General features: G+C 41.2%; 1 long non-coding RNA gene across 1 annotated transcript; it reads left to right on the forward strand.

Moving 5' to 3' along the window:
* The first annotated feature begins 7,338 nt into the window (after positions 1–7,338).
* On the forward strand, positions 7,339–12,288 carry LOC311260194. Its single transcript, XR_014622975.1, has 2 exons — positions 7,339–7,568; positions 10,279–12,288. It is a non-coding gene; the product is annotated as an uncharacterized lncRNA (long non-coding RNA).
* Positions 12,289–15,026: the final 2,738 nt, after the last annotated feature.

Here is a 15,026-nt window from a genome sequence, read left to right on the forward strand (position 1 = left end):
TCTTTATGGAAAGCAATAGGTTAAACTTTAAATAAAGATCTTCTTCCTGTCCTAATCTATACCATATATGGAAAAACTGAAGTCACCCAAATGAATTCTTGCATATAAAGGCCAAGTAGATTTGGGGAAAAAAACGTGTTGAGTTTTGTCACTACAGCAACACATCTCTTGACATTTTCAGTGTCAACCTCCAGTCTTAACGTTAACGTTAACTGCATAAACACATAAAGTACATCACACTTCATTGAATTCTGTATAGAAGGAATTTTATAACTTTAAGAACTACAGCAGTTTAGTTTCAAAGCACTTCACAGACCACAAGTAAACATTCACGTTTCATCTCGTATATATCATCACATTTAGCTACAGTAATATGACGACCATTAGTTTGTAGAAACATTCATGTTGACTAACGTATATTGCCAGGGGTGGAAGTAACTAATTACAGCTACTAAAATTACTGTAATTAAGTCATTTTTGGGGGTACTTGTACTTTGTACTTGTATTTTTTCAAGTCTGTAATTTTACTCATACTAGTGCATTACACCATGTAATCTACATAGTTACTTTTAAAATCATAACTGAGTTCTGAGTACAATTGGAGTTGATATCTAAACCTTTCATCTGCATTGTTGTAGCCAATAAGGCTATCTGATCACAGACGGCCAATGAAAACTTGAGTACAGATTTTCTTTCCACCAATGTATATTGCATACTGTAAAGGAGGACTAATAAAGCCTTGTAGGGGTGGGTCAGAGCAGCATTCATAACTTGCTAAGCAATTTGCTTAGTGTTCCTGCAACCAGTCCTGTTGCCTAAATAATCTGAGTAAATGGGTGCACATCTTTCCCATAGAGTTTTAACTTTGGTTAAATTTGACACCCAAGCACCACAATCAGCTTAATTTAGCCTAAGACGATTTGCACTGGTAGAACAAAATGCTTAAGCAAAAAATACGATGACTTAAGTTGAAACCTTGCAGTTTAAAGCTGTTATTTAAATATGATGGTGCCGATGCAGCGTTGAGCACCTAAGAACAAAGATGGAACAGTTTGTCCATTCACACAAAAGAAATTGCCTGCACATAGTATCCTTATGAAGCTGCACATATTTCCCCCCCCCCCGCTGCCTTTTTTTCCCTTTAAATTGCAAGAACTAAAAATGGCACACACACACAGAGCGGCCTGCTATTTTTAGAATGCTGTAAAGGAACAAGATGGTTGCAGAGGAGCTGAAGTGTATGCACAGACTCCTATAAATACAAGCACAACACATGAGAGGGCAAATTTGCAGCTACACATTTCCCGCCCTTCTCCTTCAGATTCAGAACCGCTGAGGACAAACGAGCTGCTGCATTGCTAATGGACATTATTTATTGTTAGCCCCATGCTCTATTCCTGTGCAGGCGAACCCACTCCCCTCTCTGTTTTGGAATGTTTCTCAATGAATAATTGACTGGAGTGGTATTTTTGACCAGCCCTGTCTTGGGTGCAGTGTATAAATAGCTCATGTGCAGCAAAGCGTGCATGGATTTGTCAGGGGCGTTAGGCCTGGGAGTAGGAGCCCTGTTATGTAATAGGCATGTGAGTTGGCACACCACAGAGACACTGCATTCAATGGGTGTGTGTGTGTGTGACGCTCTGTTCCCATTGAGTGTTTTCAGAGTGATAGTATACTCACTGAGAGTCCTTTGTTAAGTCTGCTGCAGCTGAGGCAGCTCATTTTATTTTTGCATTCACCAAACATAAACTTAAACAATGTATACGCTTAAATAATGCACTTTATGTTTCATTAGCTGAAGTGTGCTCATGTTTAATATTGATTAAACGTTTTCATCTTGTTAACTAGCATCCAGATTCATTTGAACTAATATAGATGCATTTCACTGTGTACAGGAACTCAAAATATTTAGATTAATGTAGAGCTGCTGTTGTGTATACTGTCTGATAGAGTGTGGTACTAATCTAGCAATCACACAAACATCAGTTTCATGTTAGTATCAGGCTTGTTTTTAAAAAAAATTAAAAATTCTGATATCTACGTATGGAAGCCCATAGTGGACTTTATTAAAATTCAAATGTTATCTTGAAAATTAAACTAGTAATTCAACAATACTATTATATATTTTATTTTTTAACCTTTATTTTACCAGGAATATACCCAGTAGGAATGTCACGGATTTTCACGACACACAACTTGATTTTGTGCAGGAGCCACACACTGTGGCAGAAGCTAGCCCGCTATTTACTGCACCTTCATCACTTTTCCATTTTATGGCAGGTGGCAAACAGTGTTAAGGTGCATTTAAAAAGGAACGGAAATGATTTAAGAGGAGCTGGAATATTTACACGATATTATCCTATGTGTATTTTTGACACGATATTAATATTTGATTTTTAAATATCATGATTATCGTCAATATCAAAATATCGCGACACCCCTAATTCCCAGCAGCATACAAAGTTTCACATAAAGGCACAAAAACAACATACATTTTTTTTTACATTTGATATGCGTTATTTGAGTAAAATGAGTGAAAATGCAATAATCCAGTGTGTCAATTCACACACTTGGTCGATGAGAATATAAACAGCATTGTTTTCTTTTTGCATCTATATATATCCAAAGACATGATGCAATAGACATTTTGGGTGAAGGAACATTCAAAGTTTCTCTGAGGCTTTTGATGTCGTCATCTGTTCCCATGCTCAACTTCTGATGCCCATTTCCACCACGGTGGAATTTGTTATTGCACCTCACAGTGTGTAGATATATTTGGCTCACCACGGCTCAATATAGAAACACTGAATGGATGTTGCTGCAAGATATTACATAATAATAGTGAATTTCCTACACGGACATGAAAGGAGACGACTGATTTAAAGACGCAGTGTATTCAGAGTGGATCGAGATTACAACACGCAAGGACAGAATGTTTACTTCAATGAGGCCGTCTCATTTATTCTGTAGACTGAAAAAACACTTGCATTTATTGTTGTTTTTATTTTCATGACGTTAGATTGTGACTGCCCAGATGCTGTTTTTGATATGTACATGTAAGTTCTTATTTTACATGCGAACATATCCGTACATCTGCGTATATATACACACCATAGTAAAATCCCATTTTTTTTATGGACATTGTCTGCTTCTTCTGACCTTTGAACTTGAAGGAGAGTATCTGAAGATCTCTGAGTCCATACGACGAAATAGAATACAGCAAAAAAAACGATTTTCTCCACAATTTGCCCTTTATGTTTTGGTTAGAATTCATCTCAATACAGCAGTAGTTCACTAGACATTCATAAAGCATGCATTATGTTGTGCTAGGCTGTATCCACAAGGGATTTTCTGGCCATTTCTCTCTACTTCAGTGTAATAAAAATGCATTGGCCCTGTGGGAACAATAGTTTTCACTGCCATTAACACCAAAGTCTCTTCTTCTTCTTGTCTCGCCATCCTCCTTACTTGCAGCCTGAATCAGTTTAGTTCTGCAGTCGACTGCTGTATATTACTCTGTGTTTTACTTAAAGTGGCTAATGCATTGTGGAAATTCTCTGCAGCCAAACAGTTGTCCCCGTCTAATCTGAATTTAGTCCCGGCCGTGCGTCACTGTTGTTTTGGTACCATGGACAGCTCCGAAGTAGTGTCATCACACTCTGTCCTCAGCTGCACCGCTGAAGTCACAGCCCCGCTCACAGTGTTGTACAAATCACAAGTGAGTTAAAGTAAAGATATCAAGTTAAAATATTACTCGGGATGAAGAGAAAGGCAACCATACAAATAGTACTTGAACAAAAGCTTATTATTTGATATGACATGTACTTCCAAGTATCAAATGTACAGGTACAGATAAAGCATATATATCTGCATGTACGCTGTATGCTATGGGCCAGGAGATTATTGGCCTGGACGATGATCAGATCTGATGTCCAGTATTATCAGAATCAGTGGTGTTTTTTTTTTTATCTGACTGCCAATAAAATAAATTATTCTAAAAATGTGCTACTTCTGCAAAGTAAGTAGTAACTAGAGCAGTTAAAAATAGTAGAGTTAAAAGTAAAGTAATGTCAAATTTAGTGGAGTTGAAGTTTAAAGCAGCAGAAAATGGAAATACCCAAGTATAGTACAAGTACCTCAAAATTGAACTTGTATCTGGGTAGTTACATTCCATCACTACCTTTTCATGCAGACAGATGACAAGAGGGAAAAAAACAGACATAAAATGTCTTGGAAAGGTGTTTCTGTGACCACATGCTTCCAGCACAGCTTCAGTGCGCCATGACGTAGAAGTCATGTGACATCATACAGAAATCCTGCCGTTGCCTGAGTGTGTAAAGTCAAAAGGCTCAAGTCTAAATAAAGTCAAGAGTTATCTGTGTTGAAGTGTGAAGTTTTTCTGTGTGCACACCACACGGAAAATGTTGGCAATGTGTGTTTCTGCAAACCACAGATATGCTGAAACTTTACTTTTCCTTAAGTTCGACACTGTGCTTATGGTCTGGTCAGGTCTAGGCACAAAAAACACTAGGTTAGGGTTAGGAGAAGATCGCGTTTTGGCTTAAAATACCTGTTTTGGTCACGAGAAAACATGTCTGGACATATCCTGAGGTCTCGTTAAAATCCCTCGGCTCTGTTGCCAGAAACTGTCCCAAGGTCTTCCTAAAAAGATCCTTTGGTGTCACACTCACAAATGTTGAAACGCATGCCCCTCCACCTTTTTCACATTAAAGTCAGCTCATAAACTTATAGAAAGTTCAATATGGTGATGATACGTAAGACACGTACAAATGTGGATGTATCAGTGGTTTGCAGGAACGTCATTTCATCCTTCCGTCCATTTTACCCAGTAACTGGGCTGATTTTAGAGCAGCAAAGACTCTCTTATCTCTTTACATCTTTGCTTCTGCACTTGAAATAATTGACTTTTTGATGCTCATACACACTCACAGTATGCAAGAGCTGCAAGGTAACACATGTCGGTAACGTCTGGTGCTCATATGGAAGAGCTCTGAGCGACCTGGTATAACCACAGACCTTCTCTTCATCAGAGCAGGTATTTTCAGTCCTAATGGGCAGCAGGACCTGTTTGCAACTTAGCTCCTGGTTTAAACTTAACATCGGCTCTTAAAACCTGTTGGTGGAGACCATACATACGGTATGAACAGAGGGCAGTATGTTTGTCTGCAAAGTGAGCCTCATCGGTAACAATCAGGCTTTGGGCAAGTGAAAGGTTCACTGCTTCAACTTTTTGTGGAATACAACAACCAGCCTGCTGTCGACTGTGAGCCCCGTGATGCTCCTGACCAACAACATGATCAGATGGAATAAGAACATACTCAAACAAACAGGATGGGATGACTCTTCTCTTCCTTGTGAGACGGGGTGTTTTTGAATATTTTCATTAATTTCTCAGGCGTGTTCAGGCGGCTGTTATCCATGAGTGAGTGCAGTTTGATGCAGATCCTAATAAATACCATGATCTTCTCTCTTTTCATCGACCTACAGTATTAGGCTACTGTTCCGCAACACAATGGAGATTATGAGTGCATCTGAATTGCTTTGTTGCCCAAGTGGTTGGCTGTGACAGATCTGGTGAGCTTTAAATATGAGTGCTCTAAAATTCAGAGTGATACAGTTTGTGCAGTTTGATTTCTGGATGAGGCTTGACTGAATTAAAGGGGAGGTGTGCGCTCTACTGAGTGCCTTCTAGCTGTTCCGGGAAATGTTATGAAATGTACCTTTTAAGGGTTCATCGTACACAGCACACCAAATCTTACACTGGTGTGCATAATGTGTGTGGCGTTCCAGGGAGGTCTGATCTAAATCATATTTGCATTTATAAAATAAATGAAATATACATGATGAAAAGATACGAATATAAAGCACTGGGGGAAACATCAAACTATCAGACGGAGAAAATGCTCCAAAGGTTAAGTCTCCTGTGAATGTAAAGCCATATAAATCCTACAGGTTGCAGCTTTAAAGAATGAGACACTCTCTCATTCTTAAAGAGACACATTGATAAAGGAAAAGGAAGAAAAAAGAGCACATCTCATGATCTGCCCGGGATCATTTCTCTCTCTGGTTGTATATTTTTGCTGTGGGAGACCAGCAGATGCAGCCTGGAAGCTGTCCTGTGTTTATGTTTTGCCTCTCGTACAGTAGTAGGCTACCCTGAGCAGAGAAACCCGCAGCGCCAGGCATGTTGAGGATGGGAGTTAAAAATAGCATCATCGGTCGGCCAAGCGCCGCTCCGTTACTACGCGTTTCAGCATTCTGCCCTGTGCAGGGGGAGTCTGCAGGACTGAGACCGCGGCAGCCTGTAATGAGCCCTCCACCTTTGTGTGGAGCTCCGCATCATCACACTGAGGGGCCACTTCTGGCTCTGATGGTGGACTCGTTTACATTGGCCATGCCCTGTGATCTGAAATAAGGAGGATGCGTAAAAATAAAATAAATAAACGCCATAGTGTTGTCTCATGATGACCAGTGGAGCTCATAGTTTACTCACCATGTTATCTGTGTGGCAGGCTCCTCCTGTGACATGAGAGGGAGCCTGCAAACAATGGCCTCTCCAGGTTGGAGGAGCAGGAGGAGGAGGGCTGCTGCGCCTCCTGCAGCCTATCCTCTGCCGCTGTGCGTCTCCAGCAGGTCTTTCATTGGACCTCCGCCGCTTTCTTAGCCGCGGTATAGGCAACGGTGGCTCCTGCTTCCACCTTCAAAGTGGGAGATTCTCCACCTGACGTCAACAGTGACTGACACAGCCCCCCCCATCAACCCCCCACCCCCCGGGGAGGAGGAAGTCTATTTTATTCGCTTTCTTCTCGGGGGGGTTAAATAGAAGACACAAAACAAGACATGTGAGCCAATGAGCTTGAGAATTTATCCAGGCACAGTTTTTCTAATTATAAAGGGTGGTGGCGTCCGTGTGCGCGTGCGTGAATGGGGAAAGTGGAGGAAGGGGTGGAGGAGGAGGAGGGTGGTGTGTGTGTGTGTGTGTGTGTTGGGGGGTCGCCACCGTGCGCCATGAATTAATAAAAGCCAAATTCTGCACACTTCTACGATTCTATTGCGTGCAAGTTTGTCCCCCCCCCCCAACAGCATCATCATCATCATCATTATTAAAGGAGATGCTGCATCGTGCACGCGCATCTGTCGTGCAAAAGGGGAGGGGGTGGAGGGGGGTCGATGGTGTTGGGTGAGGGGGGGGGTTGAGGAATCGAAGCGGGAGCTCGCGCCAGCTCTCAAACGCCGCACGCTCGAAATTCCTCCAAGGAACCTCTGCGAGCTTTGCTTTTTTTTTTTTTTTTTTTCCATCACGCGCGGTGCTAAAAATAGAAACGGGGTTGGATCGTGATCCAGAAATAGATAGGGGGCATCACTCCTATAAAAGGCACACCATTCAAGAGTACAGTGTGTGCACAGTTTGAAGGAGCGAAAAGCCAGAGCGTGTTTTGTGGAGAAAACGGGCTTTTTTGTGGCACTTTACGCGTTTTTTTTGTTTTTTTTTTGTTTATTTGTTTTTCTGGTGTTTTTTTTCTAAAGGAGGCTCCGCCGCTACACCGGTGAGTTGTGTGAACCCTTTCTCTCTCCTGCTGCACCTGTTCTCTCTTCGCTGTAAATGTGATGCCTGTGTGCGCTTTCTGTTTCTGTTATATTCACGCCACAGCGGCGAGCGTGATTGTTTGATTGTGTGCGGAGAGAAACGCGATGTCATGAGTGTTTTTGGTGCGGATTTCTGCAGCATGCTGTGAAGCAGCTACACGGGAATCTCCCTCAGTTGTGATTAAAAAAAAAAAAAGGGGTGGATGTGTCTTCTGTCGGCGTGCTCCGGCTGGTTTCATCTGTGTCGGTGTGTTTGGACCGGAGATGTGTGGATTCTTCTGGAGTTTCAGCGCGAGAGGGGAGCTGTCCTCTGGCTGTGGTGCTGAAGTCTCCTCCGCTCTTTTCACACGGAGCCTCTTTTTGGGCACATCTGATGAGTTTTACGCACCAGATTTCACATAAAAATCAGGATATATCGCCCATGATGCTTGTTTTTTTTTTTTTTTTTTTTTTTTTTTCATTCTTAACCATTCTGAGCGCGCAAATCTCAACCGTCGCCTCGCATTTCGCGGATGTCTCCGCGCAGGAGCTGAAGGGCAGCCCGCCGCCTGCACGATTCGCTGCTTGTTTGCAGGTTTTTTTTTTTCCCTTTTGTGCGCGATGAGTCTCGAGTCGTGACTGCTAAAAGTGAGTAAGGCGCGTGCTGCGTCAGTGGCGTCTGGCTCCGGTGCGCTCGAGACAGATGGGGGGAATCGTGACCGGCTGGGAGACGCGTCCACGAGTGAAGGGCTGGACGGCCCAATGAAAACGGAGCGAGGGTGGGGCCCCTGCTTCGGCAGCTGGAGGTTTGGAGCCAAATTAACCCTTTGCAAATAAAGAGAACTTTACTATTAATGAAACTGGAGCCTTTAATCATCATTTCAACTGGTGGTGTTTCTCTTTTAGTCATAAAAATGATCCCAGAATAGAAATTTACGCATCAGATCAGGACGCTGCCTCTCGTATTTTCATCTTTAAAGACTCTCTTATTGGTTGTTGTTTGGTGTAATGTCGCACTAGTGGATGTTGGGGGGAGTAATGAAACTGTCAGGTGCTTTGGCCTCCTGCTTAGGTGCTCTTTTCCTCCGCGCCGCGATTGGTGGATGACGACTCGTCCCGTCCAATGAGAGCGCGGCCATCCCTCTGCTGCGCGTTAAAGTCTATAACGGCGATGAGATGCCGCCTCTCCTCACCGCCGCTCTTTTTAATAACAAGCCTGCGTGTTGCTGCAAAGCAATGCCAATCCAGCGGGTCTCAGTTTGGGGTTTGCTTCTACATCTTCTGGCGGACGATGAACCAAACAACCGAGTGCACAAGCACCCCGAATGCATGCACGAGGTGCTCTGTATCTGGAAACACTTGGAGGATGGAGAGCCCCGAGGAGTCGTGGACTGGACTGGATGTGGATTTGGGAGCTGGAGCAGTTGTGTCCGTCACGAATCTTTTTGCGGTCTGGGCTTGCTGTGCATACACGAATCTGGGAAGCCCTTACCCCAAAAAGCATTTGTGGAGGATGTGAACGTCGTGCACGTTGTTGAGGCTGAGAAGTCACACTGCTGCTGTCAACACAGGCTCAGTTGTAACACGGTGGTCTGGACTCACAAAGTGCCCCATGCTCTTATCATACACACACACACACACACACGCACACGCACGCACGCACACACACACACACACACACACACACGACAGACAGTTGTAACAGCATGATGTTAAACATTTAAATGGGTTTAAATCACCTGCCTCTCCAGCTGTGACACATCCTGAGGAGTGTTGCTGTCTTGCACTCATTCAGCAGTCCTTGGATTGTTTGCTGTTACGCCTGTGATGTGCCTAATTATGCACAATGTTTGTTTCTATTGTGCTATAAATAAACATGTTTGAAACAGGGGCAGATGTGGAGGCTTTTCATAAATGTGTGCATTATTATACACAAAAAAATAGTTTTTATTGACTCGTTATTCTGCATCAGAATTACATCATCCTAATTTCTCCTCTGGACGTGTAACGCCTTCTTATCTGATGTTCGATTTTATCGTTTCTTTTTTGACAGGATCTTCAAAATGCAACGATTTTGTTGTTCACGCGAGCAGATGAAAACGCAGACATGTTCTCTGGTCGAAGCTTTTATTTTTAGCAACACGTTGTTTTGATTCTTGTATTTCTGCTGACTAAACATTTGGGAGCGTTGAAGATGAATCAGCTCTGAGGACTTGCTTTTACCTGTGTTTATAGAAATAGCTATTAGGGCTTTCATTCAGAGCCTTCCCTCAATGCGACAGATTCAAGTCACAAGTGTGTTAACTTTAAATCAGGACTCTGGGGTTCTGAGACTTCTGCGTAGACGTCATGTGCTAGAAATCATTGAATCACCGGAGACACCTGAAGTGCACTCACCTCGTTCTGAAATCCTCTCGCAATCTGAATATTTCACCTTTTCAAACACACCTTTTGTCTATTGTTATATACATATACTCAGAACTCAACAACATGCAAGTTGGAAAATGCAAGAATTCCTATTCTTGTTCTACTTCTTCTAATTTGAATTTGGTGCATTTTCCCAGTTACACCTTTTCCATCTGAAGCAGGAGCTCGATAAGAAAAACCCTGCTCTCTGTACTGTGATAATATGTTTGCCTCCCCTTTCTCACGATGTTTTTACTCTTTTGTTTATGTCTTTTGGTCTCACAGGCTCTCTACGTCATACACACGACACTGGGCGACAGCAGCAGTGACCGAACCACAGCTGGGTCAGCAGGTGGAATCCACAGAGTGAGTGGGAAAGACTGTAAAAGAAACGCAAACAGTGATTTTCAATCATATGGATGCTCACGCAGCACAGACGTGACCCCCCCACACTGCATTTATTTTCCACTGTGTGCGTCACCCTAAGATTTTCTTCTTCTTCTTTTTCTTTTTCTTCTTCTTTTTTTTTCCTTCTTCTTCTTCTTCTTCTTCTTCTTCTTCTTCTTTTTTTCTTCTTCTTCTTCTTCTTCTTCTTCTCATTATAAATGTTATCGATCACCAAATATTATAAGAATTGACATTCATTTTGTCTTCACAACCTTTTCTTCCTTTAAAATGAAGCAGTAAACTTGCTTTGCAGTGTTATCTGCAACAGAAAAGAGCATCTGCTTATTATCACACTAATAATGAGCCCAAATCACAATAGTTAGCAGCCATGTAAGGGATTTCCTTTGTTCCCATTCAGGCTCGGCACTAAAACAAGGAGAATGTGACGCAAGAAGACATTGTGCTGACAATCAATCGTGGGCAATATTTCTACTAACGCTACGCTACTGGCGACACCTTTTCTATATTATTTTCAATATCGATTACAAAATGTGAACATCCTTCAGCAAACCTGAAGTAACAAGTGATACTTTCTGAATGTTTAAGCTTTTCCTGCTTTTTGGTAACGTGACACAGGTGAACGACCCCTTTAAATCCGCACTGTGAAATACTTAAATGAGTCACTTCATACAGGAGCTCCAGCTCAGAGGCCCCACCCCTTCCTGGTCCTGGGGTCTCACGCACGCCCGTGAGCAAGTAGTGGTCCCCCCCTCAGCTCCATGTGGAGCAGTCCTGCAGCTCACAGAGCAGGGAGCTCCTGGTTTAGGAGAGTGAGAATGTGTTTCAGCCTTCTCCTCTGTGCAGTTTCCCCTCCAGGACTCCCATCTTTTTTAATCGGCTCACCTGCCTAAAGGTGGAGTGATAACAATGACACTGAAGTCAGAATAACACACACCGGTCAGAAGGCAGCGTGTTGCCTTAGGGAGCTGTTTTGTGCGATGTGAGGGTGGTGACAGTAACACGGCCAAAACACAGGAATGTTAAAAAGAGTTCAGAGGAATTATAACAAAACAAATTCATAGTAAAATTGTATATAGTGGAGTTTAGATCCAGGGTGTCAAGATTGTGTATGTGTGTGTGTGTGTCCTTTTTTTGCAGGGTCACAACTTATATGTCTTTCTGAACATAAAGAAGATTTGTGGGTTTTTTTATTAGCTCATTTTCATTTTTGAGTGTGAACAAATCCTGATACTTGCAATGTGACGTACGCGTTTTGAATGTTTTGAACTGGACAAACACTTTCCTGTGAAAGTCGACAAAGACCTGTTACATAGAAATGCATCAGGATATGTTGTCTGCTTTGTCTTTCTGTCGTTGCTGTGACAAAAGTATCGCTAGTTTAGTTCTGACACCGAGCACATTTACAGCTTTATTTAGTGGAGTTCATTTGTGTTTTTCAGATGTGTGTGCACAGTCTGAAATTTAGCGTACGGACAGAACATTAACGGCAGCTCACAGGTGACACGACTGTTCAATCCACGCGATTGATTCGAGACATTTATGTGCAAATATCACCAAACGCCTGCAAACCACATCTACGTATTTGCTCTGCTCCTGAATTATCTGTTAGGCGGAGGTGTTTCCAGTGAAATCAGTCCATCCTGCTTGAAGTCTGCAGACACTTAACGCTGATTGAGTAAAATAAATCTGCAACTCGTGCTGTATGGGTCGAGGAAATATTCCCCTAAAACAGATACACATTAACTGTCACACTTTCAAAATGTGGAACTCCTTTGAATGTGTCATTAAGCTGAATCATTGACCTGCGCTCATCTTCTCAGCTTAACAGCAGACGACCAAGAGAGACAAAAGACAGAGAGAGCAGGATGTGCGCATGCAATGTGAGATGTGTGTTTCTATTTACGTTACACTTTTTATTTCCTCTGTTCGTGTGTGCTCTCTTGTCTCCCCATTTGTTAAAATTAATTTAACACAATTTTACATTATATCTCACAGAAAAAAGGAAATATCTGACCCAACGTGTTAATGGTAAGTTCACCTCTTTTGCTCCGATTACGAATGCATTCCCACTTTAATTGTATGATGTTAACTGTGTGTTTTGTTTCAGAAGGAACCGTGTTTCAATATTAATGATGCTTTTAACCATTTATACAGGAGCTTAATAATAAAAGCGGTGAAATCTTCTATCGTGTGTCCTCATTTGAAGTTTTAGTAAATGACAGCATTTGGAGTGCCATGTTCTGAGAAAAATTGCAATCTGTGTGTACCTTTGTGATGTTTGGCAAAACCTGGAAATAAACATGAATAAAAACATGTGAAGATGATGCGTTTGTGTTTTTGTGTGAATGGATTCTGACAGATGTAAAGAAGACGTAGAATGAAGTGTGTATACTGTACGTCTGTAAATTGCACAAAGAACAGAGTTTATGAAGGGCATTATTTTTTTGCAATTGCTCGAATGTGAATGTGTTGTTTTCCTTGTGTGTCTCGGTGTGTTTTATCCAAAAACAGGAAGATTGTTCTCACTGTGCGCAGTTATTATTTTAACTTCATCAACAAGGTCTCAACAACAAGAAATGACGTGTAGCTGTCCATCAACATGTGGTGCTGAATTGCTGCCTCACACACTACATTGTGTGATTAAATACATCTGCACACTTTTAATGCAAATATATTAAAACAACTGTATTTTTGCATCTGTTCTCAAACTCACGAGTGAGATTTCTCCCCTGATATTTTTTCAATGCAACAGTTTAAACTCTCACTCGTCGTCCGCCTCATTCACACTCACTCACACGTGGTCCATTTAGGTCCGGTATGGCCCTTCAATCTAAATTTCATTCAGGTTCCTTTGAAAGCTTAGAGCCAACATTTTAGACTCCTGTTTACCATTGCTGCATTTCTATTTTTAGACGCAATGCTCTTATGTAACGCTCACTCTCACATTATGGACCACTGCTGTCTGCTCCACTTGGCTGAATTGCGTACTCCCCATGTTGTGTCAGTGCATGTGTGTGTGTCTCTGTGTGTGTGTGGACTAAGTTGGATTCAATTATGTCTTGTAACTTCTATGAAATAAAGATTAATTTAAAGGAGAGATTAAAAGCAGATGTTTTCAGGGCTGTGCATCACACATGTTAAAATCCAGCAAACATTTTACAACAAACATCAAATGTCTAATTCAAAAGAAATCCTGCAAGAGCCTGTTTTGAAGACAAATTACTGTTAAAATCTCCCCTTTGTTAATCTCTGGGTAAATGAAGTGGACTTGGCAAGTGTTTGTTGTGTTAATGGGTTTGTCACGACACTGTAATTGAGCCCCATCCACAGTTTACACAGTATTTAAATAAAACCAAGAAAACATGTTTCATGTTGCACTATATTCTGCCAGGTTTCATTAGAATTAATACAAAATCTTAAAAGACGTGAGGGGTTTAAGAACAGACAGACAGACACACACACACACACAGTAACATAATACTGAGTCTGAGCTTAGATTTCATATTTGACTTCTGTTGCTTCTTTTAAACAAGGTATTTCAAGCTACTCAAAAAATAAAACTCATCTTATTTTTTCCATAAACTACAAAACATCTGAAACATCTGCTCAGATCACTGTGATCAATAAAGGACTCCACAGCAGTTAATATAACATCAATGTTTAGAAAGTATTATTTTGCACAGCAAGCAGGTGTAATATATTTACTGCACATAGTCTTACGCTGTAAAATGAGAAAATGTAAAACATTTATATGTTTTATTGGCTTCTGTGAGGCAAAAAGTCAAGCATTTACCCCCAGAAGGGTATAAACGCAGCCAGCAGGTTTGTCATGACGAGTTAATATAAGCAAATCATGATGCATGTACAATGACAGACATACTGTAGAAGGCAGTAGAAGTACTGCAGTACTTGTGGTGGAATGATGAAAGTGTTTCTCTGAAAAGAGCAGTGAGATAAAACGTCTTTACACTTCATGCTGTTACAGCAAAGAAGGATCTCCTAGACGATGTGGTGTAGGCTCCTTCTGTTAACTCTTTTAAAGTCACCAGAGGATATTTTGTATTCATAATGCTGATTTGTGATAATGTAGAAAATATTGTAATTTTGAATATATAAATTGTGGTATTTTTCTTTATTCCTGTATGGTTTGTTTTGATTTATAGAGTCTGGTGTGAAGGATTTATATCATGTACCAGAAAACATTCAATACATTTCAATACATTATAAATAAATGAATGATCAGTGCCTGGAGCCTGTTGAGAACAATTACAATATAATTGAAATTAAGATAAATACTCATTACCGAAATTCATGGAATATAGGCTATAAACAGCCACAATCTGTCAAAATCAAAGTTAAATCATTAAAAAAGTATGTGCAACTATTACTAAAATAAGGATGAAAGGATGGGTGAAGGAAAGATACAGAGTGTATCACTGAAGTTGTAGAATAATGATAAGCATTTGTGAAAATACATATTCCATATATTTTTACTGGTGAGGCAACACAGCACAACAGACAATGGAAGATACAATTAAGAATTAACAAGCTGCAGAGGTAGTGGGATTAAAAGTCAAATATAATGCATTTAAAGGCAATTAGCTGGACCTACGTTAAAGGAGGAA

This window comes from Pagrus pagrus, assembly GCF_965226575.1.
Source record: "Pagrus pagrus genome assembly, chromosome: 1".
Taxonomy (NCBI): Eukaryota; Metazoa; Chordata; class Actinopteri; order Spariformes; family Sparidae; genus Pagrus; species Pagrus pagrus.